Source organism: Adiantum capillus-veneris, chromosome 18 (genome assembly GCF_014529385.1).
Source record: "Adiantum capillus-veneris isolate H3 chromosome 18, ASM1452938v2, whole genome shotgun sequence".
NCBI classification, from domain to species: Eukaryota; Viridiplantae; Streptophyta; class Polypodiopsida; order Polypodiales; family Pteridaceae; genus Adiantum; species Adiantum capillus-veneris.
Genome location: NC_140948.1, coordinates 91,242,075 through 91,260,946, shown reverse-complemented (window position 1 = coordinate 91,260,946; position 18,872 = coordinate 91,242,075). Strand labels below are relative to the sequence as shown.

The 18,872-nt window shown below is 39.2% G+C and overlaps 1 pseudogene; it reads left to right on the top strand.

Moving 5' to 3' along the window:
* Positions 1-18,872, top strand: part of LOC147436014 (uncharacterized) — a 160,068-nt pseudogene that overhangs the window by 15,183 nt on the left and 126,013 nt on the right.

Here is an 18,872-nt window from a genome sequence, read left to right as displayed (position 1 = left end):
CATTCCACTATAGAAAATCATCATCATCGACTCAATTAGAAAAATAAAATAGACAACACATAATTAACCACTATGCCAACTATTCCAATTGTAGCTAACCACTACAAGAGGAGGGTGCCCAGTCTCATAACATCCCTCCCACCAGGGATAGCGACTATCCAATTTCTCAATAGAGAAATCAACTGGACCGTGAGTGATGGAAACTGTGGAAAAGGTCTGGGAAGTTATAAAAAAATTTTCAAGCATCCATTTGGCATCCTCTCTAGTGTGGCCTCTTGAAAGTCAAAAGGTAACGGTCATAAACCATACCAGTGCGTGTAGTGGTGGTCTTGTGATCAACTATTTTGGCAGGGATGAGTTGCTCTTCTTGGTCTACAAGTGAAGGTGGGTCTTTATAAATATGATTTGTAGGTAGGGGTCCTCTAAATGGTCTTAAAAGACTAATATGAAATTCATTATGAATGTGCCAATGTGTAGGTAGGTCTAAACAAAAAGAAACATCATTAATGACAATGAAAATTTTAAAAGGTCCATAAAAACGAGGAGCAAACTTAACAAAGACATTTGAGTCAACACTTTTGATCCTTTGTTTTTCAATGTGAAGTAAAACATAATCACCTTCCTTAAACTGGTGTGTGTAAGGAATAAGCACCTCTCAAACTAGTGTGTTTGCGGTGCTTATTAGCTTAAGGGAGTGTCGCACACAATTTTTGTTTGAAATAAAGGAAGTTTTCTTGCATAGTGTATTTGAAAAATGTGTGCACATAATTATCAAGCATATTCAACGATGTCGTTTTAAAGTCATCATCATGTGCATAAGTGTCACTCATAGTGTCAAATGAAGTTCCCGTAATGGTTGATAGATTATTAAGTGAGGGTCTTCTACTCAAAGCATTTAGCTACAACATTTTCTTTACTAGGATGGTATTGAATGTTGGGCTGAAAACTTTGAATAAAAGTGGCTCACTAAATATGTCTATCATCTATTAAGGGTTGAGAAAGTAAGTATTTGATACTTTGTTGATCAATTTTAATGATCAAGTCAGTACCCATTACACAATGTTTTCTGATTTTCAATGCATGTACCACAACAGTCAATTCTTTATCATAAGTACCGAACTTTGTTTCAGAAGGTTTGAATTTACGAATTTCAAAAGCAAGTGGATGGTTACCTTGCATAAGGACTACATCGATACCTTTTCCACTAGCATCAATGACTACGACAAGGAATGGTCTTTCAAAATCAGGCAGTTGCAATACAGTCGCATTAGTCAAAGCATGTTTAAGTGCATTAAATGAGATTTTTTATAAATCAATCCATTGATAAGGTGTGTTTTTCTTCAACAGGAGAGTCAAATAATGTGACTTGTAAGAAAAGTTACGAACAAATTTCGTGTAATAGCTACAAACACCGATGAAAGAACATAGCTCATGCAAGTTTTTGGGTGTAGGCCATGACTGAATGGCTTGAATTTTCTTGGGGTCTACATGTATTCCCTTACCTAATATGATGTGTCCCAAATATTCAATTTCAGATTGGAAGAACGAACTCTTTTCAGGATTCAAGTACAAGTGATTGTGTGCAAGTAGATCAAATACATCTGTTCAGTGCTCTTTTTCAGATTTATTGAATACTAGAATGTCATCAAAAAATACTATCACAAAATATTGATGGTCAATGAAATTTATGTTCATCATGCGTGTGAATGTGGCTGGTGCATTTGTCAAACCAAATGGCATGACAAGAAATTCATAGTGTCTTGTTTGTGTTCTGAAAGCAGTTTTGTAGAAATCATGCTCAAACATTTTGACTTGATGATACCCTGATTTAAGGCCAATTTTGCTAAAGATGTTTGCCCTTTTTAGTTTGTCTAACAGATCATCCACTCTAGGAATAGGAAACCTATTCTTTATGGTGATCATGTTTAAATCCCTATAGTCGATACACATACGAAAGGTTCCATTTTTCTTCTTGACAAGAAGTACTGGAGCTCCGTATGGTGAACTACTAGGTCTGATTAGTCCTTGGTCAAGTAAATTAGTGATTTGAGTTTGTATATCCCTGTGTGCGGTTGGATTTACATGATAAGGTGCTCTACAAGGAGGTTCACTACCCGGTATAATATCTATTTTGTGATATTTGGGACATAAAGGTGGAATTCCAGGTGGTAGATCATGCATGAAACAATCTTTAAATTGTGAGAGAAATTCATCGTGTGTAGAGTTGTGTGAGGTTTCAGTTTCAACAAAAAATTGATTTACCAACACTAGATATGTTTTCCCCTGTTTTCGAATTGCTCGTTTGGCTTGAGTGTGAGAGAGGAGTGGAAATTGTTGATGTGCTAGTGTTGCTTGGATGGAGAAATTTTTATTATCATGTGTGAGAGACATAGTATGGGTTTTATAATTAGTCAATGGGTCAAATTCATGACGAAATGGAATTTCCCAAAATCATATCAAGACCATGCAATGGTGCTACCAAAAATGTACGTGCTTGTGTAAATTTAGTATTGCAAACTTCAACAGTGAATTGGGGTTTTCAATAAAAATGTTGATTATTATAAACAATTTTGACCTTGTGAGGTGAAGAAATTTCAGACAGAGATAGCTGTTGTGACAACCGTGCAAAAATAAAATCATGGCTACTGCCATCGTCCAAAAGAATTGTGACATTTTCACCCTTAACAGTGCCTTGCACTTTTAAACAAGTTGTGAGGAGATATAGGAGTACCTAGAGATGGGTTGTCATCGTGATCATACTCAGGATCATATTCCTCACCGTAATTAGCTTCCACATTATTTTCTTCAAAATTAGTATCTTCGATGAGGTTAGTAGTAGCACCATTGGGGCGGTTTTTGTTGAAGGGTTTTTGGCTTGGATTTTGGTTGAATCTATTGGATTGGCCATTGCTCTTAACAAGATCTTTTGAGCACTTATCTGCATAGTGACCATATTGAAAACATTTGAAACACTTCACCTTTTCGTTACCATTAGAGTTTTGAGTAGGACGTTGGTTGAGAGAATTTTAGTTGCCTCATTGTTGCGTGTTGTTGTTGTTGTTGCTATGAGGTTGAGAAGTTGTAGCAGATTGTCAAATCTGCACCTCTTGAAAAAGGTATCGCTTTGATGTTTGTATATGTCAAAGTTAGGAGAGAAAGAAGCTCTCTTGTTATGGTTAGTGTTAGCAGTTTGTTCGGTGTGAGAGGGTTGTCCACCTTTCTTCTTCTCGGCATTAAGGGCCAAACTACTAGCCTTTGATAGAGAATCTGGTTCAAACATACCTACATCAACACCAATTTGTAGTGCTAAGCTAGAGATATATTTACGCTTAAATTTCTTGCGGCGGTTGACATGTTCAATAGCTTGAAGTTGAATTAAACAGTTCCAAAAATGATCAATGTAACCTTGTACATCTTCATTTTGACCCTGTCAAATTAAATCCCACCGGCGTCGTGCTTTAGCTTTATACTGTGTGGGCAAAAATTGAGGTTAAAACACTTTTTAAATGCATGCCAGGTGTGTGGTCTTCTCCCGTGCTGTTTGGTGGCGTTCCACCACAATGCAGTGCTGCTAGTGAGATGATTTGATGCACATTTTACCATTTCACGTTTGGAAAAGTCTTCATCATGAAAATAGTAATCTAATTAACCCATGCTAAAACCGTGCTACCATCCTTGGTACCATCAAAATCCTTGAAAGTGAAGGCTTTGCTGCTAATTTTGTTTTGCTTGGGTGCTGGTGGAGATTCTATGCGTGCAGAATGCAATAATTTATCTGCAAGCTCTTAACTTTGCATGCGTTCATACGTGAGGGATTGTTGCAGATTGGCAAGCTGCTCAGCAATTGTGGGTGCTTGTGGACGGTGTGCCATGATTGCTTTCTTTTTAATTTTTTTTATTATAAAATGTGTGTTTTGAAATTTAAAATGGCTATATGGAGATTTTTACAGATGCAAAATAAGTGAGAGAGTAAAAGAAATGACATAAATAAATGTACTTAGCTCAAGATTGCATTGACATCCAATCCAAAATGGCGATATATGAGGAAATTGCCGAAAGAGTGAGTGGTCAGACGGTTGGTCTATGAGTCGGTTGAGTTTCACGACGTCCAATCTCCCTTGTCCCCGATGGAATTAAATTTTAAAAGTATGATCAGCCTTTGGATATGATAACCCAGTTATGGCTTGCTCCACGCTTATGTCTTTTGGAAATTTTGGCATCCACTTTGACACGAGCATCAAAACACTTGTATTTGGGAAGCTTGCTTTAAAATCTTAATGGACGATCAAGAAGAGGTTTTTGTAATATATGTAAGTGGGGAGCTCAAAGAATTCAAAGTGTACAATTAGTTGAGAAGCCCACTGAATTGAAGACGATTTGGTTGGTGGCTATATATATATATATATATATATTTATTTAATTATTTTCTTTGTTCATTTGCCAGTAAGGAGTTGAGAGGGGGTATGAATTACCCCTTACATGGGTGGACTTAAATGGTTCAATGGGTGGCCAAGGACTTTGGGGGAAAAAGGCCAATAAAATAAGCATTAAAGGTGTGAAACTTGCATGTGATTAGAAGCCAACCAGCGAGCAGAGATGGACAACGACATGAGAGAGAGAGAGAAAAGTGCATAGTGCCCTATGTGAGCAGTTTCGGCCACTGTTGCAGAAGGACTTTGCATTCAGGGGTGCTATCACTTAACGAGCGGTGAAAAGCGAGCAAGGGACAAAAAGCAAGCAAAGAAAATAGAGGGATGGATTTTTTGATCCCATTTGAAGGGTTATTGAATTTTTTTCTTTCTTATGTATACATTCACTCAAAAACTTTTGCTACTTGTTTATGGTCTCTATATGAAAATTTTCTCTCTTGTACACTACATCTCCCGGGGCAGTCACTTATCAAAAGACCCCTATATCACGTGCGTTCAAGAGGTAATTAATAATACCCCAATATACATACTAATGGCTTGCCTGATTCCTACTGGCCAGGAGACAAAGGGGTCCAATGAGAGTTTAGTTGCATTAATTAATTAACTAAAGATCTCACAAAAGGGGGAAGGGGGACACATGTCAGGGAGGTCCAATAGGATGGCATCATGAGCAAATAGAAAGAGGGGTCGACCAAGAGAGAGAGGGGGATGATTTTCTCGAGGCATTATGGCATACACACTCACAAAAACTCATGTGTGAAGCAAGAAGACTCTCTCTCCTTTTCAAGCTTTAATGGAAAGCTTATCACCTGCTCCAAGCTTGTGAGAAGGGAGGCCTATAGCAACAACTCTTGGCTTTGTGATGCAAATCCAACTAAGAGCCAAGCTTCAATGCATGCTCATCTCCTGTACCATGCTAATTAATACGCTAAGCTATGCTAATATGAGTTATTATGTGAGGAGATGTACATCTTTCTCATAAGACTACTCCTTCTTCCTCTCAATCTACTCTCATACCCCGCTAGCTCTCACCATCTTCAAAGATGTGTGAGATCTTGGTTTTGAGACCGTGAGGGAATTGATGTTGTGTTTTATAAGTGTTATGCTTAGTGCTTGAAGTTTCCATCTTCATTGCACTAGCTAGTATTGAAGGAACACAAATAATTGTATTGTAAAATGTCTCTCTTGATGGGAGAAACCATAATACAAAGCCTTTTGGAGGGGGGACCGGCTTCATGAAAATCTGGTCCTCAATTTGTCAATTGCTTAATTTCTCTCTCTTTTGAAGTATTGTTCATGCTACCTAACTAGGTGTTATACTTTTTGTTGCTCTCTCCACCCAAGCACTCTTGTTATTCTCATTAGGAATCTATTCTAATGAAATGCTCACTATGTTCATGCTATTTTCCGCTACACACAAGTTACTAGGACATTAAATGTTACATTGGTATCTGAGCACAATGTTTCTCTTTCCTTGCTCAAGAAGGGAGGTCCTCAAGCTAGCTTAAATGGTCGGTATTATTAATTGCATGTAAGTAAGTAGAATAGGGATTTTTCAGCCTTGCAATGTGCCTGCATTGTGCAGTTAATGGGGCATCACCCTCAAGAGCTATTGTCTTAGTAGTGGAGTCCTACGGGGCTTGCCTATGGCTTAACCACTATTGAGCTATTAGAAGCTTGACAGGAGCCGGTGCTGTTTTGGTGTTGAACGACCCTCTCTTCTATTCCTTGCAATTAATGGTATTCGAGCCACGAGTACAGTAGCTTGAGTGCTTTTTGTAAAGGGGTAAAGAGGAGTAGCAACTAGGGCTTGAAGTGCCAAAGTACACCTAATTGTTGTTAGAATGGCTGACAATAGTAAAGAGAGTGAAATTAATGTTGATAATTTTGATTTTGCTACTAACGAGCAGGCTACTAATGATGCCCCTATGCTTGTTAACTACCTTGTTTCTAGGCTTCAACAAGCCATGGGCAATCCATCCCTTCAAAGTGAAGTGCAATGGCAGCTTCGTGCTCATGGGATTCTCCAAGCTCCCGACCATGACCAGAGAGTACCTAGGAAGACTCCTTGTGAGCCTTCCAAAAGAGGCCTCTCTCCGATTCGGGGAGAACAAAAATTTGCTTCTTGATGATGCATCTCGTTCTCAAAGGAGAACTCAAGAGCCCCCACCAAAGGAACAAGAAAGAAGTGAGTCTCCTGCCACCTCGGTGGAGATGGCTCCACGAAGACGACGGGTTAAACACTCCCCATCAACTCCAAAACGGAGAAGACCATTGCACACTTCTCCACACCATAATTCAAAGAGGGATGACAAAAAGCAAGAGAAGAAAAAGGCGGCAAAGAGGACACCCTCTTCTACATCCTCTTCCTCTTATGAAAGTGATGGTGAAGACAAAGAAGATTGAGGCAAGAAAAAGGCGAGAAAGAGGTCCCCCTCTTCTCCATCTTCCTCAAATTCTTCATCTTCTGAAGAAAGTGATGGTGCAACCTTTGAACCATAAAAAAAAAGAGGCCATAGGAAATCCTATGCCACATGGAAGAGGTCTTCCAAGCTCAAGAACTTCAAAGAGGGAGGAAAGAGTATCTCTTTCCTTACCTACGATGGCACCTTTGGTGCTACGGACAAAGTCTTGGCCTCTATCCAATAGTTCGATGCGGTGTTTGGAGATGAGGGCTTCACGAAGTCCTCTAAGCTACGCCATGTAGCTATGCACTTTCAAATGTCTGCTAGGCAATGGTGGTCTTAAAAAATTTATTCAGACGACTTATGGGATCTAGGATACACCTACTTTGGCTATCAAATGGCTAAATTGGATAAATATTTGATTTTGGAATCTAAAAGTTTTGAAGAGTGTAATTAAAATGTTATGTGTCAATTTAGTTTTATACGCTTTCAAAGCATTATTAGATTCAATGTGTCATTATAGATTCTAACTAGTTGTTTGTGTTTTCTTTGATTTCAGAGAAAAAATGGTTCAAAAACAAAAATTCCTGTTAATGTTGACTTTGCAAGTGATGATAAGAGAAAATGGTACTTAGACGTTTATGGAGTGCAAGGTGCACAATTTCATAAAGTGCATGTCTTTGTGGCTAGTGACGAAGATGATAATAGATTTGATGATCTAGGGCAGGTAGTCTCTGCAACAAGTGTTTCAATAGTTGAAGGACATCCTAACATTGAGTGCATTAACATTAGGATACTTGGAAATACTGAGTACCAACTATTGGCAAATTCCTATGTCGTTGAAAAAATGGTCAAAGACAAGGAAGAGACAATGTTTTCACGAGGTTGGGATGTTAATGAAGATTTATTTGATATCATCGGAGATAGGCTACAAGATGCAATTAATTTTGCTTTAAAAGGCAAGCAAGTGAAGAATAAAAATCAAATAAGAAGACCACAACCAAAAGGCAAGGGGTGTTATAACAGTTGGTGTTGCAAATGTAGATAAGGCCATTTTGAGATCAAAGGACACAAGAAATCAACCCTTATTAAGGTTTTTGGAGCCTGATCGCTTAGAGAACGAGGTCCCAAAAGCAAAGAAGAGCGCTACAGGAGGCATGGAAAAGTATTTGGCATACTTCCCTTTCAAGTATAAGGAGTACGAGATTCCCATCACTAATTGTTTTCTTGCTCCTGATCATTATAATTGTCGTTAGCTAAAGCTTGATCAAGTACAAAATTGTATGCTCTTCTTTGGAGCAAGTGCAAATCAATCTGCATCATGTGCTTATCTAATTCCTGTAAAGAATTGTGGCCAAAATTATGGAGTTCCAATGACACGTACTGAGGTAGAAGAAGAAAGACTTGTTGAATACAAGTTTTGGATCATTGATGGACAACACTCAATTTATGCAACCAAAATGTTAAGATTTCAAGAAATGAAAAAAGATGGTGGCTCCTAGGATCTAATACAAATTTATGAGAAAAGAAAGGCCCGGATTGTTGTAGATCCATCCCCACAAGTTGCAACATCCATATCAGCCATAGCAAATGAGGAAGCCAAGGCGTTATATGTTAAGCAACCTTACAGTGGCATTCTTAAGCATCTTTACAGTTAGTGGATATTTCAAAAACGCTCATCACGTCCAAACATTCGAGAAAAGGAAGGTGCAAAATCTCGCACACCTTGGGATGTAACTTTTATTTTTCTTTCTCCCTCATGGTTATATAATGAGAAAACAACTGAAATTCTTATATTTAATTTGTTTTGGTTTTGAAGGCATTTCTCAAAATGGCAAGGAATTTTGTTGGTGCATCATTCATCACCAAACAAGCTCATATGGTCACTTACTCTGATCCTATTTATGATCGATGGGGCTGAAGATCATAGAGCAATCAGAGAGAGAGAGAATAAGAAGCTAGCGGCCATAGTTTCTAGATATTTGTGTGGTCTAGACAAAGATGAACTAGAAAAGATTCAAACAGAAATAGAGATTGGAATGATTGTTTTATCTAAGGGTGCAAAGGACACACAAAGTGTAATGGACATGACTGATCGTATCAAGCAGCTGAAACAAGATCGAATTATTCAAGATGAGTTTCTTGAGCAATTCAATTTGCTCAATCAGGAGAATCCATGTGAAAATAGGGAGGAGCTTTCTACCACATACGAAATTAATGATGTTGCTTACTCCCATTTATTGACACTTTGTGATACTTGGCTAACATCACAACTACAACTTGGTACAAAGAAGATTGATTTTCTTGAAGAGGCAAGAAAGTATATCCAATGGATGATCAACATTGTGAAAGACAAATCAAATTCAATTATAGATCTTCCATGGTCTATATATGTTGTTAGTCTTCAAATGGAGGGACGATCTTACTTAGAGCGCCATCTAAACAATCCTATCCCTATAGGATTGTGTATCTTGGACAACACACGTTATTTGGAGAGCCATTTACAATGGCCAGCTAAAAGATTCAAAGATCTCATAGAAGGAATTATGCTTATTGTAGGTGGGTCAACAGAACCGCAATGTGTGATCCTTTTTTTAAAAAATAATAAAGACTATGTGCAGTTACAGTCTGCTTTGCAAAGTATGACAAACATGGTCAAAATACAATTTGTTGGGGCATTGCACAGTGTGAAGCATTTGGAATTTACTGGTGCTATAGAATTCTTCACCACACTTGTGCTCTTGAGCAAGGGAGATGCCTTTGAGGGACTTATTATTTCTTCAAATCTAGGGACACAATCCATAATACTAGATGCACGACACCTTGATCTAGATTTTTGAAGTGTGAGTCAATTGTCCGATGTCGAGTTTCTACAACTCCACAAGGAGTTGACAATCAAGCAATACATTCAAAAATATTGCAAACAAGATTTCAAGTTTATTGACATGTTCAGTGATGGCTACATAACAGAGTTGGGACTCAAGAAAAAAAGGGAAGTGTTATGCCTTGTGGAAAATATTGACGACCAAAGAAAGCTTAAAACAAGACTTTTGAGCTTTGCAAATCAGCATGACGATGTCAAAAAATGGGCAAAAATTCAAAGTGATCAACTAGATTAGCCCACTGATGACCATGGAGTATCAAATACGGTAGGAGCATCAAAAGTGAGACACCCATATCAGTTACAGACTTTTTGAACCTTGAAGCAAGTATGAGCTAAGCTTCTATACCCACTTGTCATGTAATTAAGCTGTTTATTTTGAAATAAGTTTTGATATCTTTTTTTAAACATGTAATGATAGTTCATCATGTATATTTTCAAGTATATTAATCATTGGTTTAAGTCTTTGATTTATTTTTGTTCAAAAGTATCATGCGATAAACCTTTTCTTAATAGTATAAAATTGTAGGAAAGATAAATCATTACTTATTACATCAATAATTTGAAGTGACATATCTACTAAAAAACATTTCAATGTAAATTGGCATACAAGAAATTGATTCTTTACTATGTTGAATTGATACTTTATGACATAAAAAACTTACTTAAAACATATAGTCTACAACGTTTGATATTTTTAAACCAAAATATGTTAAACATTGTTTTATTGTAGACTAAAAAATGATAAGAGATATTAAAAGACAATGTCTTTCACATTATGTGTGGCATGATGATCCTCTTGGTATACAAACTTTTCCCATTCCAAAGGATAAAGTCTTTGAGATAAGTGGTATTATCATTGAAATACGAGCTTCAAATACAAAAGGAGCTGGTTATGGACTTTTTGTGCATACACATCTTCAAAAGGGTATGAATATTCTCCATTATGGTGGTAATAAGTATTTCCATGATACTTGGAAGAAGTTGTGCAAGGTATCTTCAAGGGAACTTAGGTACTCACTTCTAGAGTATCCAAATGTCAATTCTGTGGATGATGAGATATATATTGTTGGACGTAGAAGATGGAAATTTGGCAGGATATATAAATAGTACTCATGGTCTAAGTATGAGCCCAAATGTATGTTATACTTTTGATCCCAATTTTCCACCTTGGCATAAATCCACCACAACACAAATTATCTTGGATAAATGTGGCTATACCCTATGCCACATAGAAAGTGGTGAAGAGCTTCTTGCAGAATATGAATTTACATGACATCACTTAAATCTCATGATAAAGTCCCTTATATGAAAGTTATTGATTATCTATTTGAAACCGACTCATTACTGAGTATGCATCATGATAAACGCCATGAGTTGTGATAGCATTACCATGTTATGCAATGAATGCTTGATTTCATACAGAAATCTATTTCTAAGGTGATATCCGTAGAATTTCACAAGATTTTTTGAGGTAGCATAATAGTGCTCTATTTCAAAGTTCATGTATCATGTTAAACATAATCCATACAAGAATTTGTATCTCATTGTACATATTTTATCAGAGCATAAACTTATACAATAATTCATTTGAATACATTTTTTATTTTGTACCATTAAGAATATCCCAATAGTGGATTTTGGATGTACCAAACCCATGTAAAACTTGTTTAGAATAGCTAAACATTAAGTAAAGAATGCACTTTTCCATCCATACCTTGCTTAAAGTGTCTTGATGGTGGATTGAAAATTTCCTTGCTCCTCTAAGAACTTGTTTAGATTGGACAAATGGCGGATCTAGGATGCACCCATATTTACACAATGTTCTTTGAATGAAAAAGTACTAGTTTATTGAGTGCCGCAACCACCCTTCCACAACTTGTTTGGAATGTTTGGTTTAAGATGCTACCACCTTCTAAGACTTGCTTAGAATGGCCAAATGGTAATTCTAAGTTTCACTCATTTGTATTTTGGTTACTTAGAAGCGCCAAGTTATGGGTATAAATTTCACCTCCCATTCTAATAGCTATTTAGTGGCCAAGTAGTGAACCTCATTTGCACATTTCCTTAAAAGAACGTGTTTCAAATCGTGAACTCATGTATATGAAGCGTCTTGCCTTTCAAAACTTGTGAAGAATGGCCAACTGGTGGATCTAAGATGCATAAAAGCTTTAGAATAGATTGTTTGGAATGGATTTCTCCACTAGTACAGAAACATTTCCTTGCTCTATCTTTATACCACAATGAGTGGAATCTTCATTGGTTCTACACACACAACAAACACAAACAATTTCATTGTCAAGGACCATATGAACTTTTTTTCTAGATTCAAAGTCCATCCTAAAAATGAAAGAAGGTTAGAAAAGTTGAATCTTAAAACCACAATAAACATATTACAATGGACTCTAGGTTAGACAAGTGATGGATATTGACACCAAATAATCCATGATACTTTAGGTTGAACAAGTTGTGGAGATTGAGACTAAATAACCATGATACTTGTGGTTGGGCATATAATGAAGCTTGAGAGCAATGAATCATTGGCATTAGGGATGATATATTGAAGGTAAGATAGAAGCTTGTGGCCATGCAGTGTGTCTATCTCTATTTTTATGCTTCAATGGAACCTATCTTGGACAAGTGCACTACAAGAGGCTATTCATATTAGCGACGCTCACACAGCGACGCTCAAAAAAAAATTTCCCGGCGACGCTCATAGCGACGCCGGCTGGGCTAAAAAAAATAACAGAGAGCGCCCAAAAACTCAGATCTCAGATTTGAGTTTTTCGACGCCCTCAAGCAAGGAGCAGGTAACGCTCTCCCTCTCTCTCTCTCTCTCTCTCTCTCTCTCTCTCTCTCTCTCTCTTTCTTCTCCACACACACACACACACACATGAGGAGAGGAAGGAGAGCCACGTATGCTCCTTCCCTCTCCTCACTCTCATGTTCCCTTCCCCTCTTTCTCTCTCCCTCTCTCTCTCTCTCTCTCTCTCTCTCACACACACTGACACACACACACACACACACACACACACACACACACATAGTGTTTTTGAGAGAGAGAGAGAGAGAGAGAGAGAGAGAGAGAGAGAGAGATAAAGAGTACAAACATAAACAAAAACACACACACACATACATAAACAAAGAATGCACACACACATTGAGAGAGGAAAAGAGAGAGAGAGCATGCATAAACAAAAAACGCACACATTGAGAGAGGAAAAGAGAGAGAGAACATGCATAAACAAAAAACCGAACATTGAGAGAGGAAAAGAGAGAGAAAACATGCATAAACAAAAAAACGCACACACATTGAGAGAGAAAGAGAGAGAAACTAATTTAACGTCGTAGGAAACAAATTAAAATTAAAAGACCTAAAGATCTAGCCGACGAGGAGTTGAACTCAAGACCTATTATTCAAGAGGGAAATGACATAACCAATCTATCATACTTGGCATGGGTGATAGAAAGGTTATACCATTTATCTCTTTTTATTGGCACACACATCCACACACGCGCACACACACAAGAAGAAGAGAGTTATAACGTCGTAGGAAACTATCCTAAAAGACGTTAAAGATTAGGTTAGATGTAGACTTACGTTAAATTAGATTTAGGTTTATTTAAGTTAAATTAGATTAGATTTAGGTTTATTTTTAGTTGGATTTACGTTTATTTACGCTAGATTTAGATTTTTGTTATATTAGATTAGATTTAGGTCTCCATAGACTGCGATGCCTGCATGAAGCGGGTGAAGAAAGCCCTCAATGGAATATAGGGTATTGCTGCCTTCACTCATGGTGGGTCCGTCGATCCAAAAGTACTGGTGAAATGTCTTCAGAAGATAGGGAAGAAGGTGGATCTTCAGGGCGGCAAGAGTCACTACATCCCCGACAATGACCATCTAGACAACCTCTAGTCATTCAACAGCAACTTCAAAGTTAGTAACAAGAGCAAGAACGGTCCAAAGGGCCAATTGCTGTCGTCAGATGTGGATGGAGATGAGGTAGCGTCACCGCCGGAAGTTAACTCTCACATCTTTAGTGATGAGAATGCCAACTCTTGCCGAGTTATGTGAAAAATTATGTGTTAAATCAGTTTTAAGGTTCTTATAATCCCTGTTAGTTTAGTTCTTTGTTTTTAATATAACATAATTTACGTTAGATTTAGATTTATGTTATATTAGATTAGACTTAGGTTTATTTAGGTTTACCCACACACACACACACACACACAAGAAGAAGAGAGTTTTAACGTCGTAGGAAACTATCCCAAAAGACGTTAAAGATTAGGTTAGATGTAGACTTACGTTAAATTAGATTTAGGTTTATTTTTAGTTAGATTTACGTTTATTTAGATTTACGCTTATTTACGTTAGATCGAGTCCACGCAAGAATTACTTACGGTTTAGGGTTTAGAGTTAGACGAACAGTGAAAAGATCTACTGTGAAAAGATGTTAAGATGCTGTGAAGTGCTACAGCTAGAGAAGAGGCAAAGGGGTTTTGTCCACTACATACAGTATCATGTAGACGTGGGTCTGTAGATTTCTTGTACCCACAAATATAGGTATTGACCAATAAAGACGAGATTATAACCTGGTGGTTCTGATCTCCGTGCACCTCTAGACCGAGGTGTGCGGGGATTGGACATGACTAGAGAATGTGAGGTAGAGAGAGAGAGAGAGAGAGAGAGAGAGAGAGAGAGAGAGAGAGAGAGAGAGAGAGAGAGAGAGAGAAGACGAAGAATGCCAATAGAATATTAAATTTGTTGTCCAGGTTATAAGATTTTTATCCTCATTATGAGTAGTGACGAGGATGTGGGACTGTCCAACCGAAACACCTATCTCTCAACGAGGGTCTTATGTCCTTGTAATCAATGCAAGCATGCTGTGCGACGGACAAGACGTGTTTCTTTGCAGCACGTTCGCGAATTTGGCGAGTTCGATCCATCTATTATAGATCGAGTTGTTGCTAATTATAACTCGTCGGACTCTGACGCTGGCCAACAAGCAGCAATCTTGCAACCCAATAGACGTGTTCGCAGGCGCTTTGGTCAAGCAGCATATGTGAGGCAACAAGATGTAGCCTCTGACAGCTCGGGGGATGATCATGCAGAGCACATTCCCAACGAGGCAATGTTTGAGCCCGAGATTGATGAAATGATCGAGACGATCATGGATTCAGAAAGGCTTATCTATGATAATATGAAAAGTGAAGCCGATACGCCATTGTATAATGGAGCACGTATGTCTAGATTGAAAGCACTCTTGGTTCTTCTGAACATGCAGACAAAGTTTGGATGGAGTGACACTAGCGTCACAGCGCTTTTCAGGTGATGTATTACAATTAGTTTACTTTAATAAAACTCTAAATGTATAATGATCTGATAGATTTTTACACGACTGTATCGTATTTTTATGTTGTGTAGTTTGCTTAAAGAGCACATACTACCAGCTGACAATGTGATGCCAGATTCCCGAGATGAAGTAAGAAAGATTTTGCGAAACTTGGGGATGGATTACAATTCTATCCACGCTTGTCCTAATGACTGCATTCTTTTCAGAGGGGAATACATAGACATGGAGAAGTGTCCGAAATGTGATTCCGAAAGATATCGAGTAGATCTCCACGGGACAAAAATTCCACAAAAGGTTTTGCGACATTTTCCTCTGCTTCCTCGCATCAAGCATTTCTTCGAATGTAAGTCCATGGCCGCCCTAGCATCATGGCATGAGGAGAATAAATCTTTGGATGGTGTGCTACGAATTCTTGCAGATTGCGTAGCCTGGAAACATATAGATGGAACATGGTCGGATTTTGCCAGGGAAGCTCGAAATTTGCGCTTAGGCCTGGCTATGGATGGCGTAAATCCAATTGGTCAAAGATCAACATCTTACAGTGTATGGCCCGTTTTCATCATCAACTACAACATTCCCCCGTGGTTGACTATGAAGAAGGGGCACCTATGGCTAAGCTTGATTGTGCCAGGGCGATATAAAGTGGAGAATATGGATGTGTATCTTCGTCCACTATTGGAAGAGCTACAACAATTGTGGATTGGCATAGAGGTGGTGGATATGAGCCGACACATAGGACGACGGAATGCTTTGATCAGAGGCATTCTAATGTGGACCATGCATGACTATCCCAGGCTAACAGAATGCTCAGGTGATCTATTGACACTCCTCACTCAGACATTGTAAATCTTGTTTTTTCCCATAGTTGAGCTATTATCATGTGTATACATGCAGGGCTTCAAACAAGCGGATACAGAGCATGTGTCACATGTGGACCTAGACTGAATGCACGTAGGGCGCCCTCACTGAAGAAGAAAATCTACAAAGGTCATCAAGCGTATCTTCCAGAGAATCATGTGTTACGCGAAGGATTTTTGGGAAGAGAGCCACCAAGGATGTCTGCACAAGCATGGTTAGAGCAGAAGGAGATGTGCGATGACGGATTGCCTCCAGGGATGAAGAGACTATCTCTATGGTACGAGTTACCATACTGGCCCCGACTCATGATCAATCACTTGCTCGATCCAATGCACATATTCAAGAATGTGGGTAATCTACTATGGGACCATCTGACTGGCAAGAAAGATACTTTGGGAGCCAGAGTTGACCTTAGAAATGTGGATCGTATGGAGTAATATTGGCCGCAAACAGCGTCTGATGGATCGATAAAACTCCCTAAAGCACCATGGATTTTCATAGGAGCCCAAGAACGCAAAGTAAAAGAGACCATTCGATCTTTGCGGACCCCCACTGGCGTAATGCACTCGCTCCGAACGTGTTTTACTAAAGAAGGAAAGCTTACCGGTTTGAAGTCACACGATTGGCATAAAATGTGTCAGGTACGTTCATAGTGGACTTTAATATCATTGCATAAAATGTGGACTTTAATATCATTGCTGCACATACTTTACAGTTTATTTTACCGGTTGCCATTGAGGGATGTTTGTCTCTCGACATCTGTAACACAATCTACAAACTTGCAAAGCTGGTGCAATGGATCTCACAAAAGGAGATCAACGTAGACTCCATACCATTCGCAAAACTAAATGCTGTGGAGCCTGTGTGCATGTTTGAGAAACATTTTCCTACTACCATGCTAACCATTCAGGTGCATCTTCTTGTTCACATAGTTGATGAGGTGGAAATAGCTGGCACAGTTCATTCCAGATGGATGTTCTTCTTAGAACGTTTCATGAAAACGCTTAAGGGATATGTGCGTCAAAAGGCACGTGCGGAGGGTAGCATGGCAGAAGGTTGGTTGGTATCAGAGTCCCTAGTGTACATTGGAGAGTGGATAGACGGATTTGATAAAGCCCGGGACACGCTATGGCGAACCATAGATGATGAGCGCATATCTGGGATTGTCATGTGCAATCTCGGTGTTGAGAAGAAGATGACGAAAGATCTAGAGGCTAAAATCAACCGATTTTGCATGCTTCACAATCCAGTGATGCAAAAGTGGATTTCACAATATGAGGATGCAAAGCAAGAGCGACAAAGGGTACGAATCGAGTGGAGACGGGGAAGACGACCACCGATGCACTATCCGACGGGTCTCGAGAGCCTACCAACATTCATGAGCTTAAGATGGTTGCACAACCAATTGAAAAGCGCACAACAATGCGGTGACGAAGTGACTGAGGAAGAGTGGGAGTACTCTCGGGGTTGCGCGACTAAGGTAAGTTTGCAATGTACGACTAGCTAGTGACTTTATTTCTAAACGTTTGAACGGCCACTCATAATCTTTGTTCGTTGTAGTATAAGTCATACACAGCAGCATGGTGTAAAGGTCGACATTTTAGGGTGGAACGGATCGACAAAAAGCGTTTTACTCAAGATTGTGGAATCATGGCAAAATTTGAACAGTCTAGTCGACGACGTTCCTTTGATGCAGATCCTGTGGTGGCGGAACTCACTTACTTCGGCACGCTACAAGAGATTTTGAGGATCGATTACAGAGGATTTTTTGTCGACTTGTTCGACGTGCAATGGTTCAAGATAATCATGGAGGGTCGCAACGCTACTGTGCGTAGAGGAGAGTCTGGTTTTCTTGAGGTGGATTCTACTAAGAAATGGACTGACCTAAGAGACACTTTCGTACTACCCGAGCATTGTGAACAAGTAAGTATGTAAATAGTTAACATCCCCCTTTTACAAGTTATGTGCTTGAAAGCTCTCATGTAAGTTATGTGGCTCTGGCAGGTAATATTTCATCCTACAAAGTCTACATCAAACTGGTGGTACGTCATAGAGGTAGCCCCTCGTAGTGCAAGGATGTATGAAGGCTACCATGTGCCAATCACAACGGCATCAATGGAGGAGATCAGAGAAGATGCTCAATCAGAAGCCGCTGCGGTGGTGCCAGACGAGCATCAAGATGCTACTACTCTATATGGGGTGCATGCAGAGGAGCTACAAAATGAAACAGAGGATATGTGTTTAAACGGAGAGCTCTATATAGATATAGGAAGTTATGCTGAGTTATGAGAGGATGAGAGAGAGATCTCTTAAAGCCACAAATATTGTATTTGAACAATTTTGCTCCGTGTTGTAAAAGCTCTGGCTCTCTAAGTACTTTCCATGGTGTATAACGCTCTTTTCTACTCACGCTCACATCTTTTGATTGAAAATTGTGAGTTTTCGACTTGCCTCTTCTATCACTCAATTCATTGCGTCATTGTATTTATATGCGTCATTACGTCATTGTATTTAATGGTCTTTGCGTCATTGTCTACTCTATTCATTCAATATTAAGTTTAAATATTCGTGTGTTTAATGCAGGTATGGATGATGAGGAGTTTCTTTCTTCTTTGTCACCGCAGCAGAGACAGTAGTACGTGGAGCGTCATCGCTCTGGCGCATCATCGTGCGTTCCTACTCCATCCGCATCCCCCTCTCTTTCGGAGCATTCGGCGCGCTCCGAAGCTTCGGCGTCGACGAGACGATCTTCACACTCGGCTAGACACCGGCGCTCTAGTGGTGGCGGTGGCGGTTGTTGTGGGGATTCCGCCGCCGATGCCTCCACACCGCCTCGTGTTCGACAAGGCTCTTTAGCCTCCCCTTCTTTGCCCGCCCCCACACCAGCCACAACATCGCCATCTACGCCAGGTTTTGCGCGGCTGACTGTTCCTAGCAGCTA